At 35.8% G+C, this 25,805-nt stretch overlaps 21 non-coding genes across 21 annotated transcripts; all 21 read right to left on the bottom strand.

Annotated features, from left to right (window-relative positions):
* Positions 1-738: 738 nt before the first annotated feature.
* Positions 739-812, bottom strand: TRNAT-AGU (transfer RNA threonine (anticodon AGU)). The gene has a single exon. It is a non-coding gene; the product is annotated as a tRNA-Thr (tRNA).
* Positions 813-1,720: 908 nt separating this feature from the next.
* On the bottom strand, positions 1,721-1,794 carry TRNAT-AGU (transfer RNA threonine (anticodon AGU)). The gene has a single exon. It is a non-coding gene; the product is annotated as a tRNA-Thr (tRNA).
* A 908-nt stretch (positions 1,795-2,702) lies between these two features.
* Positions 2,703-2,776, bottom strand: TRNAT-AGU (transfer RNA threonine (anticodon AGU)). The gene has a single exon. It is a non-coding gene; the product is annotated as a tRNA-Thr (tRNA).
* Positions 2,777-3,684: 908 nt separating this feature from the next.
* TRNAT-AGU (transfer RNA threonine (anticodon AGU)) lies at positions 3,685-3,758 on the bottom strand. Its single transcript has one exon. It is a non-coding gene; the product is annotated as a tRNA-Thr (tRNA).
* Positions 3,759-4,666: 908 nt separating this feature from the next.
* Positions 4,667-4,740, bottom strand: TRNAT-AGU (transfer RNA threonine (anticodon AGU)). The gene has a single exon. It is a non-coding gene; the product is annotated as a tRNA-Thr (tRNA).
* Positions 4,741-5,648: 908 nt separating this feature from the next.
* TRNAT-AGU (transfer RNA threonine (anticodon AGU)) lies at positions 5,649-5,722 on the bottom strand. Its single transcript has one exon. It is a non-coding gene; the product is annotated as a tRNA-Thr (tRNA).
* A 6,075-nt stretch (positions 5,723-11,797) lies between these two features.
* TRNAT-AGU (transfer RNA threonine (anticodon AGU)) lies at positions 11,798-11,871 on the bottom strand. The gene has a single exon. It is a non-coding gene; the product is annotated as a tRNA-Thr (tRNA).
* Positions 11,872-12,779: 908 nt separating this feature from the next.
* TRNAT-AGU (transfer RNA threonine (anticodon AGU)) lies at positions 12,780-12,853 on the bottom strand. Its single transcript has one exon. It is a non-coding gene; the product is annotated as a tRNA-Thr (tRNA).
* Positions 12,854-13,761: 908 nt separating this feature from the next.
* TRNAT-AGU (transfer RNA threonine (anticodon AGU)) lies at positions 13,762-13,835 on the bottom strand. The gene has a single exon. It is a non-coding gene; the product is annotated as a tRNA-Thr (tRNA).
* A 908-nt stretch (positions 13,836-14,743) lies between these two features.
* Positions 14,744-14,817, bottom strand: TRNAT-AGU (transfer RNA threonine (anticodon AGU)). Its single transcript has one exon. It is a non-coding gene; the product is annotated as a tRNA-Thr (tRNA).
* Positions 14,818-15,725: 908 nt separating this feature from the next.
* TRNAT-AGU (transfer RNA threonine (anticodon AGU)) lies at positions 15,726-15,799 on the bottom strand. The gene has a single exon. It is a non-coding gene; the product is annotated as a tRNA-Thr (tRNA).
* A 908-nt stretch (positions 15,800-16,707) lies between these two features.
* On the bottom strand, positions 16,708-16,781 carry TRNAT-AGU (transfer RNA threonine (anticodon AGU)). Its single transcript has one exon. It is a non-coding gene; the product is annotated as a tRNA-Thr (tRNA).
* A 908-nt stretch (positions 16,782-17,689) lies between these two features.
* TRNAT-AGU (transfer RNA threonine (anticodon AGU)) lies at positions 17,690-17,763 on the bottom strand. Its single transcript has one exon. It is a non-coding gene; the product is annotated as a tRNA-Thr (tRNA).
* A 908-nt stretch (positions 17,764-18,671) lies between these two features.
* Positions 18,672-18,745, bottom strand: TRNAT-AGU (transfer RNA threonine (anticodon AGU)). The gene has a single exon. It is a non-coding gene; the product is annotated as a tRNA-Thr (tRNA).
* Positions 18,746-19,653: 908 nt separating this feature from the next.
* On the bottom strand, positions 19,654-19,727 carry TRNAT-AGU (transfer RNA threonine (anticodon AGU)). Its single transcript has one exon. It is a non-coding gene; the product is annotated as a tRNA-Thr (tRNA).
* Positions 19,728-20,635: 908 nt separating this feature from the next.
* Positions 20,636-20,709, bottom strand: TRNAT-AGU (transfer RNA threonine (anticodon AGU)). Its single transcript has one exon. It is a non-coding gene; the product is annotated as a tRNA-Thr (tRNA).
* Positions 20,710-21,617: 908 nt separating this feature from the next.
* Positions 21,618-21,691, bottom strand: TRNAT-AGU (transfer RNA threonine (anticodon AGU)). Its single transcript has one exon. It is a non-coding gene; the product is annotated as a tRNA-Thr (tRNA).
* A 908-nt stretch (positions 21,692-22,599) lies between these two features.
* Positions 22,600-22,673, bottom strand: TRNAT-AGU (transfer RNA threonine (anticodon AGU)). The gene has a single exon. It is a non-coding gene; the product is annotated as a tRNA-Thr (tRNA).
* Positions 22,674-23,581: 908 nt separating this feature from the next.
* TRNAT-AGU (transfer RNA threonine (anticodon AGU)) lies at positions 23,582-23,655 on the bottom strand. The gene has a single exon. It is a non-coding gene; the product is annotated as a tRNA-Thr (tRNA).
* A 908-nt stretch (positions 23,656-24,563) lies between these two features.
* TRNAT-AGU (transfer RNA threonine (anticodon AGU)) lies at positions 24,564-24,637 on the bottom strand. The gene has a single exon. It is a non-coding gene; the product is annotated as a tRNA-Thr (tRNA).
* Positions 24,638-25,542: 905 nt separating this feature from the next.
* On the bottom strand, positions 25,543-25,616 carry TRNAT-AGU (transfer RNA threonine (anticodon AGU)). The gene has a single exon. It is a non-coding gene; the product is annotated as a tRNA-Thr (tRNA).
* Positions 25,617-25,805: the final 189 nt, after the last annotated feature.

The following is a 25,805-nucleotide window of genomic DNA, read 5'->3' as shown; positions in this document are numbered from 1 at the left end:
CATATTCTCCTTTCTCAATTTGAAACATTTCACTCTCAGTCTTTTCATTCAACTCATTCCTGGCAAATATGTATTGAAACCCTGATATATTAATATCGGAAAAAACCATGAGATTGAACAGATATTTGTGACATGAAGATGTATCTGGGAGGGTTGACCATGATGGCAGTAGTTAAGAAACATATGGTAAGTGGAAGTGGAAAACAGGTTTACAAAGCAAAGACATGCTTAAGAGTCAATTTATATTGAAGCTCTTTAATTAGTATGAGAAGACAATTCACATAATTAAAAGTTATTCATTTAAGAGTTAAACAGTTTCCTGCATTTTTATTTTATTTAAGTTTAAATTGAGTGTTAAGAGGTGTTCTGCAAGGATTAGATTGCCAAATATTTAATACGGTCAACTATCTATATATTGTGTGCTTCCCACATTGGTCAAATGCAGTCATCCTCGGGGCTTAGCCTTTTACTTCAATGCTTCGTACAGCAAAAAAACCAGCTGATATTGGAATGGCAAATAGAATATAGTCAAATGGAGAACTCTGACTGAAAATGATAAAAGCAAAATTAGCATTTATCTCAAAGCTTGCTTAAGAAACATGAAGCCATTTTTTCTGGAAATACTTAACGCACTGCAATCAAGAGCGTTATGTTGAAGCAGAGTCATGGGTGCAACAGTCTTATTTCTGATACAATACAGTAATTATCAAATGATGAGATAGAAATGTAGGCAAATAAAGGCACTGCTGAGATTTGAACTCAGGATCTCCTGTTTACTAGACAGGCGCTTTAACCAACTAAGCCACAGCACCACATGAAACCTTTGCTGCTTTGTAAGGGAAAGGAAATCTAAAAATACATTGCTTTGTTAAAGGCTCATAAGAGTCCTGATAAGACTAGTTTCTCATTAATTCTGTAAACAGCTGGTAAAATAGAGTGTAAAACTAAAAATGTCATTATCTCTTCTTTCTCATATAAGCCTCATATTCTCCTTTCTCAATTTGAAACATTTCACTATCAGTCTTTTCATTCAACTCATTCCTGGCAAATATGTATTGAAACCTTGATATATCAATATCGGAAAAAGCCATGAGATTGAACAGATATTTGTGACATGAAGATGTATCTGGGAGGGTTGACCATGATGGCAGTAGTTAAGAAACATATGGTAAGTGGAAGTGGAAAACAGGTTTACAAAGCAAAGACATGCTTAAGAGTCAATTTATATTGAAGCTCTTTAATAAGTATGAGAAGACAATTCACATAATTAAAAGTTATTCATTTAAGAGTTAAACAGTTTCCTGCATTTTTATTTTATTTAAGTTTAAATTGAGTGTTAAGAGGTGTTCTGCAAGGATTAGATTGCCAAATATTTAATACGGTCAACTATCTATATATTGTGTGCTTCCCACATTGGTCAAATGCAGTCATCCTCGGGGCTTAGCCTTTTACTTCAATGCTTCGTACAGCAAAAAAACCAGCTGATATTGGAATGGCAAATAGAATATAGTCAAATGGAGAACTCTGACTGAAAATGATAAAAGCAAAATTAGCATTTATCTCAAAGCTTGCTTAAGAAACATGAAGCCATTTTTTCTGGAAATACTTAACGCACTGCAATCAAGAGCGTTATGTTGAAGCAGAGTCATGGGTGCAACAGTCTTATTTCTGATACAATACAGTAATTATCAAATGATGAGATAGAAATGTAGGCAAATAAAGGCACTGCTGAGATTTGAACTCAGGATCTCCTGTTTACTAGACAGGCGCTTTAACCAACTAAGCCACAGCACCACATGAAACCTTTGCTGCTTTGTAAGGGAAAGGAAATCTAAAAATACATTGCTTTGTTAAAGGCTCATAAGAGTCCTGATAAGACTAGTGTCTCATTAATTCTGTAAACAGCTGGTAAAATAGAGTGTAAAACTAAAAATGTCATTATCTCTTCTTTCTCATATAAGCCTCATATTCTCCTTTCTCAATTTGAAACATTTCACTATCAGTCTTTTCATTCAACTCATTCCTGGCAAATATGTATTGAAACCTTGATATATCAATATCGGAAAAAGCCATGAGATTGAACAGATATTTGTGACATGAAGATGTATCTGGGAGGGTTGACCATGATGGCAGTAGTTAAGAAACATATGGTAAGTGGAAGTGGAAAACAGGTTTACAAAGCAAAGACATGCTTAAGAGTCAATTTATATTGAAGCTCTTTAATAAGTATGAGAAGACAATTCACATAATTAAAAGTTATTCATTTAAGAGTTAAACAGTTTCCTGCATTTTTATTTTATTTAAGTTTAAATTGAGTTTTAAGAGGTGTTCTGCAAGGATTAGATTGCCAAATATTTAATACGGTCAACTATCTATATATTGTGTGCTTCCCACATTGGTTAAATGCAGTCATCCTCGGGGCTTAGCCTTTTACTTCAATGCTTCGTACAGCAAAAAAAACAGCTGATATTGGAATGGCAAATAGAATATAGTCAAATGGAGAACTCTGACTGAAAATGATAAAAGCAAAATTAGCATTTATCTCAAAGCTTGCTTAAGAAACACGAAGCCATTTTTTCTGGAAATACTTAACGCACTGCAATCAAGAGCGTTATGTTGAAGCAGAGTCATGGGTGCAATAGTCTTATTTCTGATGCAATACAGTAATTATCAAATGATGAGATAGAAATGTAGGCAAATAAAGGCACTGCTGAGATTTGAACTCAGGATCTCCTGTTTACTAGACAGGCGCTTTAACCAACTAAGCCACAGCACCACATGAAACCTTTGCTGCTTTGTAAGGGAAAGGACAGCTAAAAATACATTTCTTTGTTAAAGGCTCATAAGAGTCCTGATAAGACTAGTGTCTCATTAATTCTGTAAACAGCTGGTAAAATAGAGTGTAAAACTAAAAATGTCATTATCTCTTCTTTCTCATATAAGCCTCATATTCTCCTTTCTCAATTTGAAACATTTCACTCTCAGTCTTTTCATTCAACTCATTCCTGGCAAATATGTATTGAAACCCTGATATATCAATATCGGAAAAAGCTATGAGATTGAACAGATATTTGTGACATGAAGATGTATCTGGGAGGGTTGACCATGATGGCAGTAGTTAAGAAACATATGGTAAGTGGAAGTGGAAAACAGGTTTACAAAGCAAAAACATGCTTAAGAGTCAATTTATATTGAAGCTCTTTAATTAGTATGAGAAGACAATTCACATAATTAAAAGTTATTCATTTAAGAGTTAAACAGTTTCCTGCATTTTTATTTTATTTAAGTTTAAATTGAGTGTTAAGAGGTGTTCTGCAAGGATTAGATTGCCAAATATTTAATACGGTCAACTATCTATATATTGTGTGCTTCCCACATTGGTCAAATGCAGTCATCCTCGGGGCTTAGCCTTTTACTTCAATGCTTCGTACAGCAAAAAAAACAGCTGATATTGGAATGGCAAATAGAATATAGTCAAATGGAGAACTCTGACTGAAAATGATAAAAGCAAAATTAGCATTTATCTCAAAGCTTGCTTAAGAAACACGAAGCCATTTTTTCTGGAAATACTTAACGCACTGCAATCAAGAGCGTTATGTTGAAGCAGAGTCATGGGTGCAATAGTCTTATTTCTGATGCAATACAGTAATTATCAAATGATGAGATAGAAATGTAGGCAAATAAAGGCACTGCTGAGATTTGAACTCAGGATCTCCTGTTTACTAGACAGGCGCTTTAACCAACTAAGCCACAGCACCACATGAAACCTTTGCTGCTTTGTAAGGGAAAGGACAGCTAAAAATACATTTCTTTGTTAAAGGCTCATAAGAGTCCTGATAAGACTAGTGTCTCATTAATTCTGTAAACAGCTGGTAAAATAGAGTGTAAAACTAAAAATGTCATTATCTCTTCTTTCTCATATAAGCCTCATATTCTCCTTTCTCAATTTGAAACATTTCACTCTCAGTCTTTTCATTCAACTCATTCCTGGCAAATATGTATTGAAACCCTGATATATCAATATCGGAAAAAGCTATGAGATTGAACAGATATTTGTGACATGAAGATGTATCTGGGAGGGTTGACCATGATGGCAGTAGTTAAGAAACATATGGTAAGTGGAAGTGGAAAACAGGTTTACAAAGCAAAAACATGCTTAAGAGTCAATTTATATTGAAGCTCTTTAATTAGTATAAGAAGACAATTCACATAATTAAAAGTTATTCATTTAAGAGTTAAACAGTTTCCTGCATTTTTATTTTATTTAAGTTTAAATTGAGTGTTAAGAGGTGTTCTGCAAGGATTAGATTGCCAAATATTTAATACGGTCAACTATCTATATATTGTGTGCTTCCCACATTGGTCAAATGCAGTCATCCTCGGGGCTTAGCCTTTTACTTCAATGCTTCGTACAGCAAGAAAAACAGCTGATGTTGGAATGGCAAATATAATATAGTCAAATGGAGAACTCTGACTGAAAATGATAAAAGCAAAATTAGCATTTATCTCAAAGCTTGCTTAAGAAACATGAAGCCATTTTTTCTGGAAATACTTAACGCACTGCAATCAAGAGCGTTATGTTGAAGCAGAGTCATGGGTGCAATAGTCTTATTTCTGATGCAATACAGTAATTATCAAATGATGAGATAGAAATGTAGGCAAATAAAGGCACTGCTGAGATTTGAACTCAGGATCTCCTGTTTACTAGACAGGCGCTTTAACCAACTAAGCCACAGCACCACATGAAACCTTTGCTGCTTTGTAAGGGAAAGGACAGCTAAAAATACATTTCTTTGTTAAAGGCTCATAAGAGTCCTGATAAGACTAGTGTCTCATTAATTCTGTAAACAGCTGGTAAAATAGAGTGTAAAACTAAAAATGTCATTATCTCTTCTTTCTCATATAAGCCTCATATTCTCCTTTCTCAATTTGAAACATTTCACTCTCAGTCTTTTCATTCAACTCATTCCTGGCAAATATGTATTGAAACCCTGATATATCAATATCGGAAAAAGCCATGAGATTGAACAGATATTTGTGACATGAAGATGTATCTGGGAGGGTTGACCATGATGGCAGTAGTTAAGAAACATATGGTAAGTGGAAGTGGAAAACAGGTTTACAAAGCAAAGACATGCTTAAGAGTCAATTTATATTGAAGCTCTTTAATAAGTATGAGAAGACAATTCACATAATTAAAAGTTATTCATTTAAGAGTTAAACAGTTTCCTGCATTTTTATTTTATTTAAGTGTAAATTGAGTGTTAAGAGGTGTTCTGCAAGGATTAGATTGCAAAATATTTAATGCGGTCAACTATCTATATATTGTGTGCTTCCCACATTGGTCAAATGCAGTCATCCTCGGGGCTTAGCCTTTTACTTCAATGCTTCGTACAGCAAGAAAAACAGCTGATGTTGGAATGGCAAATATAATATTGTCAAATGGAGAACTCTGACTGAAAATGATAAAAGCAAAATTAGCATTTATCTCAAAGCTTGCTTAAGAAACATGAAGCCATTTTTTCTGGAAATACTTAACGCACTGCAATCAAGAGCGTTATGTTGAAGCAGAGTCATGGGTGCAACAGTCTTATTTCTGATACAATACAGTAATTATCAAATGATGAGATAGAAATGTAGGCAAATAAAGGCACTGCTGAGATTTGAACTCAGGATCTCCTGTTTACTAGACAGGCGCTTTGACCAACTAAGCCATAGCACCACATGAAACCTTTGCTGCTTTGTAAGGGAAAGGACAGCTAAAAATACATTTCTTTGTTAAAGGCTCATAAGAGTCCTGATAAGACTAGTGTCTCATTAATTCTGTAAACAGCTGGTAAAATAGAGTGTAAAACTAAAAATGTCATTATCTCTTCTTTCTCATATAAGCCTCATATTCTCCTTTCTTAATTTGAAACATTTCACTCTTCGTCTTTTCATTCAACTCATTCCTGGCAAATATGTATTGAAACCTTGATATATCAATATCGGAAAAAGCCATGAGATTGAACAGATATTTGTGACATGAAGATGTATCTGGGAGGGTTGACCATGATGGCAGTGGTTAAGAAACATATGGTAAGTGGAAGTGGAAAACAGGTTTACAAAGCAAAGACATGCTTAAGAGTAGGGATGTGCACCGGCGACTTTTGAGGTCTCGTGTTTTGTGTTTTGGATCCGGATTTTCGTTTTTTTAGGGGTTCGGATTTGTCTCGCAAAACACATGACGAAAGGTCTCGGTTCGGATTTAAGGTTTTGGATTCGGATTTTTTTTGAAAAAAAACATAAAAAGTTTAAAAATCAAGTTTTTGGGCTTATTTTCACTCCTAGGCTATTATTAACCTCAATAACATTCAATAACAAGCATTTCCACTAATTTACAGTGTATTCTGAACACCTCACAATATAGTTATTAGTCCAAAACGTTGCAACAAGGTACCTTTCTGGACTGCGTAGAGGAGTGGGTCACCACAATATATATTAAAAACCCTGAACTTTTATGATTCGCACCAATAAATGTACCTGGACTGCGTAGAGGAGTGGGTCACCACAATATATATTAAAAACCCTGAACTTTTATGATTCGCACCAATAAATGTACCTGGACTGCGTAGAGGAGTGGGTCACCACAATATATATTAAAAACCCTGAACTTTTATGAATCGCACCAATAAATGTACCTGGACAACGTAGAGGAGTGGGTCACCACAATATATATTAAAAACCCTGAACTTTTATGATTCGCACCAATAAATGTACCTGGACTGCCTAGAGGAGTGGGTCACCACAATATAAATTAAAAACCCTGAACTTTTATGAATCGCACCAATAAATGTACCTGGACTGCGTAGAGGAGTGGGTCACCACAATTTATTAAAAACCCTGAACTTTTATGAATCGCACCAATAAATGTACCTGGACTGCGTAGAGGAGTGGGTCACCACAATATATATAATAAGAAAACCATCAACTTGTTTGATTCGCACCAATAAATGTACCTGGACTGCGTAGAGGAGTGGGTCACCACAATATATATTAAAAACCCTGAACTTTTATGATTCGCACCAATAAATGTACCTGGACTGCGTAGAGGAGTGGGTCACCACAATATATTAAAAACCCTGAACTTTTATGAATCGCACCAATAAATGTACCTGGACTGCGTAGAGGAGTGGGTCACCACAATATATTAAAAACCCTGAACTTTTATGAATCGCACCAATAAATGTACCTGGACTGCGTAGAGGAGTGGGTCACCACAATATATTAAAAACCCTGAACTTTTATGAATCGCACCAATAAATGTACCTGGACTGCGTAGAGGAGTGGGTCACCACAATATATTAAAAACCCTGAACTTTTATGAATCGCACCAATAAATGTACCTGGACTGCGTAAAGGAGTGGGTCACCACAATATATATAATAAGAAAACCATCAACTTGTTTGATTCGCACCAATAAATGTACCTGGACTGCGTAGAGGAGTGAGTCACCACAATATATTAAAAACCCTGAACTTTTATGAATCGCACCAATAAATGTACCTGGACTGCGTAGAGGAGTGGGTCACCACAATATATTAAAAACCCTGAACTTTTATGAATCGCACCAATAAATGTACCTGGACTGCCTAGAGGAGTGGGCACTGGGCACCACAATAAAATATATAAAAAACCTTCAACAGGTCTGCATTACACTACACATACGGCTGCTCCTCCATACTCTCCATCATATACATGTTGGAGTTTTAGCGTGTGACAACCTCTTGTTTTTGATAATGTCAGTGCATTTTGAATATTTTTCAATTTGCCCCACACCACTGAATGTACTTTATCTATGATACGCATCTATCTATCTTGACTGCGTAGTGTGGTGGCCCCGGTACACAATTTGGTACCGAGGCCACAATATAATTAAAAAACCCTCCACGTGTCAGAATTCCACCAAACAAGTATCTGGACTGCGTAGTGGGGTGGCCCCGGTACCCAATTTGATACCGGGGCCACAATACCTCCTCCAAACATGGTACAGACAATTCGTCATTGAGATCCCATCAAGTATGTTAAAGACAGACAGGGTCGAAGTGTTATTGGTTGACTTTGTAAACCAAAAAACTGTCCCTGTTGCACATAGTCGTGCAATGAAGACTGACTTTTTCATTTAAAGGCACCATCTTTCAAGTGTAGTGTTTGTAAGTCTAAGTCATATTATACTTTTGGTAAAATTGGTTTATTTTGTTCCTCTTTATGGTAACTACTAATAGAATTAAAGTATTAAATAGAAGCGGCAGTTCCTCTTTATGGTAATTAGTAATAGAATTAAAGTATGAAATAGAATTAAAGTATGAAATAGAATTAAAGTATTAAATAGAATTAAAGTATGAAATAGAATTAAAGTATTAAATAGAATTAAAGTATTAAATAGAGTGGTATAGAGTTGTAGTGTGGTATAGATAGAGTGGTCCCCACAATATAATAATAAAACCCTCAACTGGTCTGAATTCCACCAAACAAGTATCTGGACTGCGTAGTGTGGTGGCCCCGGTACACAATTTGGTACCGAGGCCACAATATAATTAAAAAATTGGGCATCAACTGTCACCGTTGTTTAATATCTGATACACCTAAATATGGACTGCACAGTGGAGTGGCCCCGGTAGTAAATTTGGTGCCGGGGCCACAATACCTCCATCAACCCTCTAAATCCCACTCCACTGATGGCGGACACCGGGCGCACGTCTAACACCAACATTGCAGTTACAGCCGCAGTTATACGCTTTGCAATAGGGTGACTACTATCGTATTTTGTGGTCATGGCTAACGACTGTTGGACGGTCAATTGTTTTGTGAAAGACTTAGCGGTCTTACGACTTCCCCTCTGGGAAGATGACCGACTAACAGCAGCAACAGCAGCAGTGGCAGTAGTAGGCGTACCGCTGCAGGATTCCTCGGATGAATCCCGTATTGAGGAGGACTCAGTCTGGCTGCTGACTTGGGCTGCAGGACTGAATCTGATGGAGATTGTGGAGGAAGTTGACGAGGAGGGTGTTGCTGGTGTGTATCCAACTGGACCACGGGATTTAGGTGTCCCTGTACCGATGAGGGTCCTAGCCCCAGTTCCTGAACTAACCACTGAACTATGAAGGTTATTCAGGTGACGTATAAGGGAGGATGTTCCTAGGTGGGCAAGATCCTTACCCCTGATTATTTGAGCTTTACATAAGCTACATATGGCCATACATTGGTTGTCTGGATTTGGATAAAAATAACTCCAGGCCGAAGAGGTGCATTTTTTGGTCTTCTGACCAGGCATGACGATGGGCTTTTTCATCCCATGGACATCAGCTGTTTCCCCCCCTGGTGCCTCATTTACAATAACCACATCACCATCCTCATCATCAAGTTCCTCCACAGCGCCAGCTACATCATCAATAGCCTCCTCCCGAGCCACCTCTTCCCATACAGTGATGGGAAGGTCAGGCTTGACAACCACCAACATCCTTGGACTCGCCTTGTGGATTTGTGATAATTTCTCTTCAGAAGGCAGAGTTGTTTGCTGTTTTGTTGCTGACAGCATAACTCTCTTCAATTTTTTGTAGGGGGGGGAGGAGGAGGAGGGCTAAGATCCGTGGGTGAAGCTGAACCACTAGTCATGAACACGGGCCAGGGCCTAAGCCGTTCCTTGCCACTCCGTGTCGTAAATGGCATATTGGCAACTTTACGTTTCTCCTCAGATGATTTTAAGTTTCTCTTTTTGCTACTTTTTCTTAACTTGGGCTTTTTGGATTTTACATGCCCGGTACTACGAGATTGGGCATCGGGCTTGGAAGACGACGTTGATGGCATTTCATCGTCTATGTCATGACTAGTGGCAGCAGCTTCAGCATTAGGAGGAAGTGGGTCTTGATCTTTCCCTACTTTATCCTCCAAATTTTTGGTCTCCATTATATGTAGCACAAGATACTGCAGAATGTGTGAACTTGGTAATATTGCAGTACCAATGGACTTATACTGCTGTATTGGTTTTGCAAATTTGGTTATAATTATTATATTTTATTTTTTTTTAAAATTTTTTATTTTTTTTTACTTTTTTTTATTTTTTAAAAACTTGGGAATAATGGGGAAATAACTATGCCCTTAGAAGCACAGAGCACAGGACACAGCACCACTGGACTGAACAGGACACGGCACAGGACCCAGCAGCACTACGGAACTCAGCAGGACAGAGCACAGGACACAGCACCACTGGACTGATACTGCAGAATGTGTGAACTTGGTAATATTGCAGTACCAATGGACTTATACTGCTGGATTGGTTTTGCAAATTTGGTTATAATTATTATATATTTATTTATTTTTTTAAATTTTTTATTTTTTTTTACTTTTTTTTTATTTTTTAAAAACTTGGGAATAATGGGGAAATAACTATGCCCTTAGAAGCACAGAGCACAGGACACAGCACCACTGGACTGAACAGGACACGGCACAGGACCCAGCAGCACTACGGAACTCAGCAGGACAGAGCACAGGACACAGCACCACTGGACTGATACTGCAGAATGTGTAAACTTTGTAATATTGCAGTACCACTGGACTTTTACTGCTGAATGTGTGAACTTGGTAATATTGCAGTACCAATGGGCTTATACTGCAGGATTGGTTGTGCAAATTTTGTGGTAATTAAAAAAAATTAAAGTAGTTTTTGGTATTTTTTTAAAAAACTTTTTTTTATTTTTTTAAACACAGGGGAATATTGGGGAAATAACTATGCCCTTAGAAGCACAGAGCACAGGACACAGCACCACTGGACTGAACAGGACACAGCACAGGACCCAGCAGCACCACTGACCTCAGAAGGACAGAGCACAGCACACAGCACCACTGGACTGATACTGCAGAACACAGCACAGCACAGCACAGCACAGCACAGCACAGCACAGAACTAAACAGCACAGAACTAAACAGCACAGAACTAAACAGCACAGAACTAAACAGCACAGAACTAAACAGCACAGAACTAAACAGCACAGCACGAGATCTACCAGGACAGAGGACCACCTAACACACCCTCCCTCTAACCTGATCAATGCCCGAGTGAAGATGGCGGCGACTAGCGGGGAATTTATAGGATCCGAGTATCGCGAGATCCGACAACGGGATTATGAGTCAGAGCCTCAGTTTCACATTTGAATTTGGCGCCAATACCCGGATCTGTCTCGGATCCAACTCGGATCCGCAACGTTCGGGTGGGCTCGGATTTCATAAATCCGAGTGCGCTCATCCCTACTTAAGAGTCAATTTATATTGAAGCTCTTTAATTAGTATGAGAAGACAATTCACATAATTAAAAGTTATTCATTTAAGAGTTAAACAGTTTCCTGCATTTTTATTTTATTTAAGTTTAAATTGAGTGTTAAGAGGTGTTCTGCAAGGATTAGATTGCCAAATATTTAATGCGGTCAACTATCTATATATTGTGTGCTTCCCACATTGGTCAAATGCAGTCATCCTCGGGGCTTAGCCTTTTACTTCAATGCTTCGTACAGCAAGAAAAACAGCTGATGTTGGAATGGCAAATATAATATAGTCAAATGGAGAACTCTGACTGAAAATGATAAAAGCAAAATTAGCATTTATCTCAAAGCTTGCTTAAGAAACACGAAGCCATTTTTTCTGGAAATACTTAACGCACTGCAATCAAGAGAGTTATGTTGAAGCAGAGTCATGGGTGCAACAGTCTTATTTCTGATGCAATACAGTAATTATCAAATGATGAGATAGAAATGTAGGCAAATAAAGGCACTGCTGAGATTTGAACTCAGGATCTCCTGTTTACTAGACAGGCACTTTAACCAACTAAGCCACAGCACCACATGAAACCGTTGCTGATTTGTAAGGGAAAGGACAGCTGAAAATACATTTCTTTGTTAAAGGCTCATAAGAGTCCTGATAAGACTAGTGTCTCATTAATTCTGTAAACAGCTGGTAAAATAGAGTGTAAAACTAAAAATGTCATTATCTCTTCTTTCTCATATAAGCCTCAAATTCTCCTTTCTCAATTTGAAACATTTCACTCTCAGTCTTTTCATTCAACTCATTCCTGGCAAATATGTATTGAAACCCTGATATATCAATATCGGTTTAAGCCATGAGATTGAACAGATATTTGTGACATGAAGATGTATCTGGGAGTGTTGACCATGATGGCAGTAGTTAAGAAACATATGGTAAGTGGAAGTGGAAAACAGGTTTACAAAGCAAAGACATGCTTATGAGTCAATTTATATTGAAGCTCTTTAATTAGTATGAGAAGACAATTCACATAATTAAAAGTTATTCATTTAAGAGTTAAACAGTTTCCTGCATTTTTATTTTATTTAAGTTTAAATTGAGTGTTAAGAGGTGTTCTGCAAGGATTAGATTGCCAAATATTTAATGCGGTCAACTATCTATATATTGTGTGCTTCCCACATTGGTCAAATGCAGTCATCCTCGGGGCTTAGCCTTTTACTTCAATGCTTCGTACAGCAAAAAAAACAGCTGATATTGGAATGGCAAATAGAATATAGTCAAATGGAGAACTCTGACTGAAAATGATAAAAGCAAAATTAGCATTTATCTCAAAGCTTGCTTAAGAAACATGAAGCCATTTTTTCTGGAAATACTTAACGCACTGCAATCAAGAGTGTTATGTTGAAGCAGAGTCATGGGTGCAACAGTCTTATTTCTGATGCAATACAGTAATTATCAAATGATGAGATAGAAATGTAGGCAAATAAAGGCACTGCTGAGATTTGAACTCAGGATCTCCTGTTTACTAGACAGGCGCTTTAACCAACTAAGCCACAGCACCACATGAAACCTTTGCTGCTTTGTAAGGGAAAGGAAATCTAAAAATACATTTCTTTGTTAAAGGCTCATAAGAGTCCTGATAAGACTAGTGTCTCATTAATTCTGTAAACAGCTGGTAAAATAGAGTGTAAAACTAAAAATGTCATTATCTCTTCTTTCTCATATAAGCCTCATATTCTCCTTTCTCAATTTGAAACATTTCACTCTCAGTCTTTTCATTCAACTCATTCCTGGCAAATATGTATTGAAACCCTGATATATCAATATCGGAAAAAGCTATGAGATTGAACAGATATTTGTGACATGAAGATGTATCTGGGAGGGTTGACCATGATGGCAGTAGTTAAGAAACATATGGTAAGTGGAAGTGGAAAACAGGTTTACAAAGCAAAAACATGCTTAAGAGTCAATTTATATTGAAGCTCTTTAATTAGTATGAGAAGACAATTCACATAATTAAAAGTTATTCATTTAAGAGTTAAACAGTTTCCTGCATTTTTATTTTATTTAAGTTTAAATTGAGTGTTAAGAGGTGTTCTGCAAGGATTAGATTGCCAAATATTTAATACGGTCAACTATCTATATATTGTGTGCTTCCCACATTGGTCAAATGCAGTCATCCTCGGGGCTTAGCCTTTTACTTCAATGCTTCGTACAGCAAAAAAAACAGCTGATATTGGAATGGCAAATAGAATATAGTCAAATGGAGAACTCTGACTGAAAATGATAAAAGCAAAATTAGCATTTATCTCAAAGCTTGCTTAAGAAACATGAAGCCATTTTTTCTGGAAATACTTAACGCACTGCAATCAAGAGCGTTATGTTGAAGCAGAGTCATGGGTGCAACAGTCTTATTTCTGATGCAATACAGTAATTATCAAATGATGAGATAGAAATGTAGGCAAATAAAGGCACTGCTGAGATTTGAACTCAGGATCTCCTGTTTACTAGACAGGCGCTTTAACCATCTAAACCACAGCACCACATGAAACCTTTGCTGCTTTGTAAGGGAAAGGACAGCTAAAAATACATTTCTTTGTTAAAGGCTCATAAGAGTCCTGATAAGACTAGTGTCTCATTAATTCTGTAAACAGCTGGTAAAATAGAGTGTAAAACTAAAAATGTCATTATCTCTTCTTTCTCATATAAGCCTCATATTCTCCTTTCTCAATTTGAAACATTTCACTCTCAGTCTTTTCATTCAACTCATTCCTGGCAAATATGTATTGAAACCCTGATATATTAATATCGGAAAAAACCATGAGATTTAACAGATATTTGTGACATGAAGATGTATCTGGGAGGGTTGACCATGATGGCAGTAGTTAAGAAACATATGGTAAGTGGAAGTGGAAAACAGGTTTACAAAGCAAAGACATGCTTAAGAGTCAATTTATATTGAAGCTCTTTAATTAGTATGAGAAGACAATTCACATAATTAAAAGTTATTCATTTAAGAGTTAAACAGTTTCCTGCATTTTTATTTTATTTAAGTTTAAATTGAGTGTTAAGAGGTGTTCTGCAAGGATTAGATTGCCAAATATTTAATGCGGTCAACTATCTATATATTGTGTGCTTCCCACATTGGTTAAATGCAGTCATCCTCGGGGCTTAGCCTTTTACTTCAATGCTTCGTACAGCAAAAAAAACAGCTGATATTGGAATGGCAAATAGAATATAGTCAAATGGAGAACTCTGACTGAAAATGATAAAAGCAAAATTAGCATTTATCTCAAAGCTTGCTTAAGAAACACGAAGCCATTTTTTCTGGAAATACTTAACGCACTGCAATCAAGAGCGTTATGTTGAAGCAGAGTCATGGGTGCAATAGTCTTATTTCTGATGCAATACAGTAATTATCAAATGATGAGATAGAAATGTAGGCAAATAAAAGCACTGCTGAGATTTGAACTCAGGATCTCCTGTTTACTAGACAGGCGCTTTAACCAACTAAGCCACAGCACCACATGAAACCTTTGCTGCTTTGTAAGGGAAAGGAAATCTAAAAATACATTGCTTTGTTAAAGGCTCATAAGAGTCCTGATAAGACTAGTGTCTCATTAATTCTGTAAACAGCTGGTAAAATAGAGTGTAAAACTAAAAATGTCATTATCTCTTCTTTCTCATATAAGCCTCATATTCTCCTTTCTCAATTTGAAACATTTCACTATCAGTCTTTTCATTCAACTCATTCCTGGCAAATATGTATTGAAACCTTGATATATCAATATCGGAAAAAGCCATGAGATTGAACAGATATTTGTGACATGAAGATGTATCTGGGAGGGTTGACCATGATGGCAGTAGTTAAGAAACATATGGTAAGTGGAAGTGGAAAACAGGTTTACAAAGCAAAGACATGCTTAAGAGTCAATTTATATTGAAGCTCTTAAATAAGTATGAGAAGACAATTCACATAATTAAAAGTTATTCATTTAAGAGTTAAACAGTTTCCTGCATTTTTATTTTATTTAAGTTTAAATTGAGTTTTAAGAGGTGTTCTGCAAGGATTAGATTGCCAAATATTTAATGCGGTCAACTATCTATATATTGTGTGCTTCCCACATTGGTTAAATGCAGTCATCCTCGGGGCTTAGCCTTTTACTTCAATGCTTCGTACAGCAAAAAAAACAGCTGATATTGGAATGGCAAATAGAATATAGTCAAATGGAGAACTCTGACTGAAAATGATAAAAGCAAAATTAGCATTTATCTCAAAGCTTGCTTAAGAAACACGAAGCCATTTTTTCTGGAAATACTTAACGCACTGCAATCAAGAGCGTTATGTTGAAGCAGAGTCATGGGTACAATAGTCTTATTTCTGATGCAATACAGTAATTATCAAATGATGAGATAGAAATGTAGGCAAATAAAGGCACTGCTGAGATTTGAACTCAGGATCTCCTGTTTACTAGACAGGCGCTTTAACCAACTAAGCCACAGCACCACATGAAACCTTTGCTGCTTTGTAAGGGAAAGGAAATCTAAAAATACATTTCTTTGTTAAAGGCTCATAAGAGTCCTGATAAGACTAGTGTCTCATTAATTCTGTAAACAGCTGGTAAAATAGAGTGTAAAACTAAAAATGTCATTATCTCTTCTTTCTCATATAAGCCTCATATTCTCCTTTCTCAATTTGAAACATTTCACTCTCAGTCTTTTCATTCAACTCATTCCTGGCAAATATGTATTGAAACCCTGATATATTAATATCGGAAAAAACCATGAGATTGAACAGATATTTGTGACATGAAGATGTATCTGGGAGGGTTGACCATGATGGCAGTAGTTAAGAAACATATGGTAAGTGGAAGTGGAAAACAGGTTTACAAAGCAAAGACATGCTTAAGAGTCAATTTATATTGAAGCTCTTAAATTAGTATGAGAAGACAATTCACATAATTAAAAGTTATTCATTTAAGAGTTAAACAGTTTCCTGCATTTTTATTTTATTTAAGTTTAAATTGAGTGTTAAGAGGTGTTCTGCAAGGATTAGATTGCCAAATATTTAATACGGTCAACTATCTATATATTGTGTGCTTCCCACATTGGTCAAATGCAGTCATCCTCGGGGCTTAGCCTTTTACTTCAATGCTTCGTACAGCAAAAAAACCAGCTGATATTGGAATGGCAAATAGAATATAGTCAAATGGAGAACTGTGACTGAAAATGATAAAAGCAAAATTAGCATTTATCTCAAAGCTTGCTTAAGAAACATGAAGTCATTTTTTCTGGAAATACTTAACGCACTGCAATCAAGAGCGTTATGTTGAAGCAGAGTCATGGGTGCAACAGTCTTATTTCTGATACAATACAGTAATTATCAAATGATGAGATAGAAATGTAGGCAAATAAAGGCACTGCTGAGATTTGAACTCAGGATCTCCTGTTTACTAGACAGGCGCTTTAACCAACTAAGCCACAGCACCACATGAAACCTTTGCTGCTTTGTAAGAGAAAGGAAATCTAAAAATACATTGCTTTGTTAAAGGCTCATAAGAGTCCTGATAAGACTAGTGTCTCATTAATTCTGTAAACAGCTGGTAAAATAGAGTGTAAAACTAAAAATGTCATTATCTCTTCTTTCTCATATAAGCCTCATATTCTCCTTTCTCAATTTGAAACATTTCACTATCAGTCTTTTCATTCAACTCATTCCTGGCAAATATGTATTGAAACCTTGATATATCAATATCGGAAAAAGCCATGAGATTGAACAGATATTTGTGACATGAAGATGTATCTGGGAGGGTTGACCATGATGGCAGTAGTTAAGAAACATATGGTAAGTGGAAGTGGAAAACAGGTTTACAAAGCAAAGACATGCTTAAGAGTCAATTTATATTGAAGCTCTTTAATAAGTATGAGAAGACAATTCACATAATTAAAAGTTATTCATTTAAGAGTTAAACAGTTTCCTGCATTTTTATTTTATTTAAGTTTAAATTGAGTGTTAAGAGGTGTTCTGCAAGGATTAGATTGCCAAATATTTAATGCGGTCAACTATCTATATATTGTGTGCTTCCCACATTGGTCAAATGCAGTCATCCTCGGGGCTTAGCCTTTTACTTCAATGCTTCGTACAGCAAAAAAACCAGCTGATATTGGAATGGCAAATAGAATATAGTCAAATGGAGAACTGTGACTGAAAATGATAAAAGCAAAATTAGCATTTATCTCAAAGCTTGCTTAAGAAACATGAAGTCATTTTTTCTGGAAATACTTAACGCACTGCAATCAAGAGCGTTATGTTGAAGCAGAGTCATGGGTGCAACAGTCTTATTTCTGATACAATACAGTAATTATCAAATGATGAGATAGAAATGTAGGCAAATAAAGGCACTGCTGAGATTTGAACTCAGGATCTCCTGTTTACTAGACAGGCGCTTTAACCAACTAAGCCACAGCACCACATGAAACCTTTGCTGCTTTGTAAGAGAAAGGAAATCTAAAAATACATTGCTTTGTTAAAGGCTCATAAGAGTCCTGATAAGACTAGTGTCTCATTAATTCTGTAAACAGCTGGTAAAATAGAGTGTAAAACTAAAAATGTCATTATCTCTTCTTTCTCATATAAGCCTCATATTCTCCTTTCTCAATTTGAAACATTTCACTATCAGTCTTTTCATTCAACTCATTCCTGGCAAATATGTATTGAAACCTTGATATATCAATATCGGAAAAAGCCATGAGATTGAACAGATATTTGTGACATGAAGATGTATCTGGGAGGGTTGACCATGATGGCAGTAGTTAAGAAACATATGGTAAGTGGAAGTGGAAAACAGGTTTACAAAGCAAAGACATGCTTAAGAGTCAATTTATATTGAAGCTCTTTAATAAGTATGAGAAGACAATTCACATAATTAAAAGTTATTCATTTAAGAGTTAAACAGTTTCCTGCATTTTTATTTTATTTAAGTTTAAATTGAGTGTTAAGAGGTGTTCTGCAAGGATTAGATTGCCAAATATTTAATGCGGTCAACTATCTATATATTGTGTGCTTCCCACATTGGTCAAATGCAGTCATCCTCGGGGCTTAGCCTTTTACTTCAATGCTTCGTACAGCAAAAAAAACAGCTGATATTGGAATGGCAAATAGAATATAGTCAAATGGAGAACTCTGACTGAAAATGATAAAAGCAAAATTAGCATTTATCTCAAAGCTTGCTTAAGAAACATGAAGCCATTTTTTCTGGAAATACTTAACGCACTGCAATCAAGAGCGTTATGTTGAAGCAGAGTCATGGGTGCAACAGTCTTATTTCTGATGCAATACAGTAATTATCAAATGATGAGATAGAAAAGTAGGTAAATAAAGGCACTGCTGAGATTTGAACTCAGGATCTCCTGTTTACTAGACAGGCGCTTTAACCAACTAAGCCACAGCACCACATGAAACCTTTGCTGCTTTGTAAGGGAAAGGAAATCTAAAAATACATTTCTTTGTTAAAGGCTCATAAGAGTCCTGATAAGACTAGTGTCTCATTAATTCTGTAAACAGCTGGTAAAATAGAGTGTAAAACTAAAAATGTCATTATCTCTTCTTTCTCATATAAGCCTCATATTCTCCTTTCTCAATTTGAAACATTTCACTCTCAGTCTTTTCATTCAACTCATTCCTGGCAAATATGTATTGAAACCCTGATATATCAATATCGGAAAAAGCCATGAGATTGAACAGATATTTGTGACATGAAGATGTATCTGGGAGGGTTGACCATGATGGCAGTAGTTAAGAAACATATGGTAAGTGGAAGTGGAAAACAGGTTTACAAAGCAAAGACATGCTTATGAGTCAATTTATATTGAAGCTCTTTAATTAGTATGAGAAGACAATTCACATAATTAAAAGTTATTCATTTAAGAGTTAAACAGTTTCCTGCATTTTTATTTTATTTAAGTTTAAATTGAGTGTTAAGAGGTGTTCTGCAAGGATTAGATTGCCAAATATTTAATGCGGTCAACTATCTATATATTGTGTGCTTCCCACATTGGTCAAATGCAGTCATCCTCGGGGCTTAGCCTTTTACTTCAATGCTTCGTACAGCAAAAAAAACAGCTGATATTGGAATGGCAAATAGAATATAGTCAAATGGAGAACTCTGACTGAAAATGATAAAAGCAAAATTAGCATTTATCTCAAAGCTTGCTTAAGAAACATGAAGCCATTTTTTCTGGAAATACTTAACGCACTGCAATCAAGAGCGTTATGTTGAAGCAGAGTCATGGGTGCAACAGTCTTATTTCTGATGCAATACAGTAATTATCAAATGATGAGATAGAAAAGTAGGTAAATAAAGGCACTGCTGAGATTTGAACTCAGGATCTCCTGTTTACTAGACAGGCGCTTTAACCAACTAAGCCACAGCACCACATGAAACCTTTGCTGCTTTGTAAGGGAAAGGAAATCTAAAAATACATTTCTTTGTTAAAGGCTCATAAGAGTCCTGATAAGACTAGTGTCTCATTAATTCTGTAAACAGCTGGTAAAATAGAGTGTAAAACTAAAAATGTCATTATCTCTTCTTTCTCATATAAGCCTCATATTCTCCTTTCTCAATTTGAAACATTTCACTCTCAGTCTTTTCATTCAACTCATTCCTGGCAAATATGTATTGAAACCCTGATATATCAATATCGGAAAAAGCCTTGAGATTGAACAGATATTTGTGACATGAAGATGTATCTGGGAGGGTTGACCATGATGGCAGTAGTTAAGAAACATATGGTAAGTGGAAGTGGAAAACAGGTTTACAAAGCAAAGACATGCTTATGAGTCAATTTATATTGAAGCTCTTTAATTAGTATGAGAAGACAATTCACATAATTAAAAGTTATTCATTTAAGAGTTAAACAGTTTCCTGCATTTTTATTTTATTTAAGTTTAAATTGAGTGTTAAGAGGTGTTCTGCAAAGATTAGATTGCCAAATATTTAATGCGGTCAACTATCTATATATTGTGTGCTTCCCACATTGGTCAAATGCAGTCATCCTCGGGGCTTAGCCTTTTACTTCAATGCTTCGTACAGCAAAAAAAACAGCTGATATTGGAATGGCAAATAGAATATAGTCAAATGGAGAACTCTGACTGAAAATGATAAAAGCAAAATTAGCATTTATCTCAAAGCTTGCTTTAGAAACATGAAGCCATTTTTTCTGGAAATACTTAACGCACTGCAATCAAGAGCGTTATGTTGAAGCAGAGTCATGGGTGCAACAGTCTTATTTCTGATGCAATACAGTAATTATCAAATGATGAGATAGAAAAGTAGGTAAATAAAGGCACTGCTGAGATTTGAACTCAGGATCTCCTGTTTACTAGACAGGCGCTTTAACCAACTAAGCCACAGCACCACATGAAACCTTTGCTGCTTTGTAAGGGAAAGGAAATCTAAAAATACATTTCTTTGTTAAAGGCTCATAAGAGTCCTGATAAGACTAGTGTCTCATTAATTCTGTAAACAGCTGGTAAAATAGAGTGTAAAACTAAAAATGTCATTATCTCTTCTTTCTCATATAAGCCTCATATTCTCCTTTCTCAATTTGAAACATTTCACTATCAGTCTTTTCATTCAACTCATTCCTGGCAAATATGTATTGAAACCTTGATATATCAATATCGGAAAAAGCCATGAGATTGAACAGATATTTGTGACATGAAGATGTATCTGGGAGGGTTGACCATGATGGCAGTAGTTAAGAAACATATGGTAAGTGGAAGTGGAAAACAGGTTTACAAAGCAAAGACATGCTTAAGAGTCAATTTATATTGAAGCTCTTTAATAAGTATGAGAAGACAATTCACATAATTAAAAGTTATTCATTTAAGAGTTAAACAGTTTCCTGAATTTTTATTTTATTTAAGTTTAAATTGAGTTTTAAGAGGTGTTCTGCAAGGATTAGATTGCCAAATATTTAATGCGGTCAACTATCTATATATTGTGTGCTTCCCACATTGGTTAAATGCAGTCATCCTCGGGGCTTAGCCTTTTACTTCAATGCTTCGTACAGCAAAAAAACCAGCTGATATTGGAATGGCAAATAGAATATAGTCAAATGGAGAACTCTGACTGAAAATGATAAAAGCAAAATTAGCATTTATCTCAAAGCTTGCTTAAGAAACACGAAGCCATTTTTTCTGGAAATATTTAACGCACTGCAATCAAGAGCGTTATGTTGAAGCAGAGTCATGGGTGCAACAGTCTTATTTCTGATGCAATACAGTAATTATCAAATGATGAGATAGAAATGTAGGCAAATAAAGGCACTGCTGAGATTTGAACTCAGGATCTCCTGTTTACTAGACAGGCGCTTTAACCAACTAAGCCACAGCACCACATGAAACCTTTGCTGCTTTGTAAGGGAAAGGACAGCTAAAAATACATTTCTTTGTTAAAGGCTCATAAGAGTCCTGATAAGACTAGTGTCTCATTAATTCTGTAAACAGCTGGTAAAATAGAGTGTAAAACTAAAAATGTCATTATCTCTTCTTTCTCATATAAGCCTCATATTCTCCTTTCTCAATTTGAAACATTTCACTCTCAGTCTTTTCATTCAACTCATTCCTGGCAAATATGTATTGAAACCCTGATATATCAATATCGGAAAAAGCCATGAGATTGAACAGATATTTGTGACATGAAGATGTATCTGGGAGGGTTGACCATGATGGCAGTAGTTAAGAAACATATGGTAAGTGGAAGTGGAAAACAGGTTTACAAAGCAAAGACATGCTTAAGAGTCAATTTATATTGAAGCTCTTTAATAAGTATGAGAAGACAATTCACATAATTAAAAGTTATTCATTTAAGAGTTAAACAGTTTCCTGCATTTTTATTTTATTTAAGTTTAAATTGAGTTTTAAGAGGTGTTCTGCAAGGATTAGATTGCCAAATATTTAATGCAGTCAACTATCTATATATTGTGTGCTTCCCACATTGGTCAAATGCAGTCATCCTCGGGGCTTAGCCTTTTACTTCAATGCTTCGTACAGCAAGAAAAACAGCTGATGTTGGAATGGCAAATAGAATATAGTCAAATGGAGAACTCTGCCTGAAAATGGTAAAAGCAAAATTAGCATTTATCTCAAAGCTTGCTTAAGAAACATGAAGCCATTTTTTCTGGAAATACTTAATGCACTGCAATCAAGAGCGTTATGTTGAAGCAGAGTCATGGGTGCAACAGTCTTATTTCTGATGCAATACAGTAATTATCAAATGATGAGATAGAAATGTAGGCAAATAAAGGCACTGCTGAGATTTGAACTCAGGATCTCCTGTTTACTAGACAGGCGCTTTAACCAACTAAGCCACAGCACCACATGAAACCTTTTCTGCTTTGTAAGGGAATGGACAGCTAAAAATACATTTCTTTGTTAAAGGCTCATAAGAGTCCTGATAAGACTAGTGTCTCATTAATTCTGTAAACAGCTGGTAAAATAGAGTGTAAAACTAAAAATGTCATTATCTCTTCTTTCTCATATAAGCCTCATATTCTCCTTTCTCAATTTGAAACATTTCACTCTCAGTCTTTTCATTCAACTCATTCCTGGCAAATATGTATTGAAACCCTGATATATCAATATCGGAAAAAGCTATGAGATTGAACAGATATTTGTGACATGAAGATGTATCTGGGAGGGTTGACCATGATGGCAGTAGTTAAGAAACATATGGTAAGTGGAAGTGGAAAACAGGTTTACAAAGCAAAAACATGCTTAAGAGTCAATTTATATTGAAGCTCTTTAATAAGTATGAGAAGACAATTCACATAATTAAAAGTTATTCATTTAAGAGTTAAACAGTTTCCTGCATTTTTATTTTATTTAAGTGTAAATTGAGTTTTAAGAGGTGTTCTGCAAGGATTAGATTGCCAAATATTTAATGCAGTCAACTATCTATATATTGTGTGCTTCCCACATTGGTCAAATGCAGTCATCCTCGGGGCTTAGCCTTTTACTTCAATGCTTCGTACAGCAAGAAAAACAGCTGATGTTGGAATGGCAAATAGAATATAGTCAAATGGAGAACTCTGCCTGAAAATGGTAAAAGCAAAATTAGCATTTATCTCAAAGCTTGCTTAAGAAACATGAAGCCATTTTTTCTGGAAATACTTAATGCACTGCAATCAAGAGCGTTATGTTGAAGCAGAGTCATGGGTGCAACAGTCTTATTTCTGATGCAATACAGTAATTATCAAATGATGAGATAGAAATGTAGGCAAATAAAGGCACTGCTGAGATTTGAACTCAGGATCTCCTGTTTACTAGACAGGCGCTTTAACCAACTAAGCCACAGCACCACATGAAACCTTTGCTGCTTTGTAAGGGAATGGACAGCTAAAAATACATTTCTTTGTTAAAGGCTCATAAGAGTCCTGATAAGACTAGTGTCTCATTAATTCTGTAAACAGCTGGTAAAATAGAGTGTAAAACTAAAAATGTCATTATCTCTTCTTTCTCATATAAGCCTCATATTCTCCTTTCTCAATTTGAAACATTTCACTCTTAGTCTTTTCATTCAACTCATTCCTGGCAAATATGTATTGAAACCTTGATATATCAATATCGGAAAAAGCCATGAGATTGAACAGATATTTGTGACATGAAGATGTATCTGGGAGGGTTGACCATGATGGCAGTGGTTAAGAAACATATGGTAAGTGGAAGTGGAAAACAGGTTTACAAAGCAAAGACATGCTTAAGAGTCAATTTATATTGAAGCTCTTTAATTAGTATGAGAAGACAATTCACATAATTAAAAGTTATTCATTTAAGAGTTAAACAGTTTCCTGCATTTTTATTTTATTTAAGTTTAAATTGAGTGTTAAGAGGTGTTCTGCAAGGATTAGATTGCCAAATATTTAATACGGTCAACTATCTATATATTGTGTGCTTCCCACATTGGTCAAATGCAGTCATCCTCGGGGCTTAGCCTTTTACTTCAATGCTTCGTACAGCAAAAAAAACAGCTGATATTGGAATGGCAAATAGAATATAGTCAAATGGAGAACTCTGACTGAAAATGATAAAAGCAAAATTAGCATTTATCTCAAAGCTTGCTTAAGAAACATGAAGCCATTTTTTCTGGAAATACTTAACGCACTGCAATCAAGAGCGTTATGTTGAAGCAGAGTCATGGGTGCAACAGTCTTATTTCTGATGCAATACAGTAATTATCAAATGATGAGATAGAAATGTAGGCAAATAAAGGCACTGCTGAGATTTGAACTCAGGATCTCCTGTTTACTAGACAGGCGCTTTAACCAACTAAGCCACAACACCACATGAAACCTTTGCTGCTTTGTAAGGGAAAGGAAATCTAAAAATACATTGCTTTGTTAAAGGCTCATAAGAGTCCTGATAAGACTAGTGTCTCATTAATTCTGTAAACAGCTGGTAAAATAGAGTGTAAAACTAAAAATGTCATTATCTCTTCTTTCTCATATAAGCCTCATATTCTCCTTTCTCAATTTGAAACATTTCACTCTCAGTCTTTTCATTCAACTCATTCCTGGCAAATATGTATTGAAACCCTGATATATCAATATCGGAAAAAGCTATGAGATTGAACAAATATTTGTGACATGAAGATGTATCTGGGAGGGTTGACCATGATGGCAGTAGTTAAGAAACATATGGTAAGTGGAAGTGGAAAACAGGTTTACAAAGCAAAGACATGCTTAAGAGTCAATTTATATTGAAGCTCTTTAATAAGTATGAGAAGACAATTCACATAATTAAAAGTTATTCATTTAAGAGTTAAACAGTTTCCTGCATTTTTATTTTATTTAAGTGTAAATTGAGTGTTAAGAGGTGTTCTGCAAGGATTAGATTGCCAAATATTTAATGCGGTCAACTATCTATATATTGTGTACTTCCTACATTGGTCAAATGCAGTCATCCTTGGGGCTTAGCCTTTTACTTCAATGCTTCGTACAGCAAGAAAAACAGCTGATGTTGGAATGGCAAATAGAATATAGTCAAATGGAGAACTCTGCCTGAAAATGGTAAAAGCAAAATTAGCATTTATCTCAAAGCTTGCTTAAGAAACATGAAGCCATTTTTTCTGGAAATACTTAATGCACTGCAATCAAGAGCGTTATGTTGAAGCAGAGTCATGGGTGCAACAGTCTTATTTCTGATGCAATACAGTAATTATCAAATGGTGTAGAAATGTAGGCAAATAAAGGCACTGCTGAGATTTGTACTCAGGACCTCCTGTTTACTAGACAGGCGCTTTAACCAACTAAGCCACAGCACCACATGAAACCTTTGCTGCTTTGTAAGGGAAAGGAAATCTAAAAAAAACATTTCTTTGTTAAAGGCTCATAAGAGTCCTGATAAGACTAGTGTCTCATTAATTCTGTAAACAGCTGGTAAAATAGAGTGTAAAACTAAAAATGTCATTATCTCTTCTTTCTCATATAAGCCTCATATTCTCCTTTCTCAA

The sequence above is a fragment of the Mixophyes fleayi genome, chromosome 10, assembly GCF_038048845.1.
Source record: "Mixophyes fleayi isolate aMixFle1 chromosome 10, aMixFle1.hap1, whole genome shotgun sequence".
Classification (NCBI taxonomy): Eukaryota; Metazoa; Chordata; class Amphibia; order Anura; family Limnodynastidae; genus Mixophyes; species Mixophyes fleayi.
This window is presented reverse-complemented; position numbering and strand designations above follow the sequence as displayed.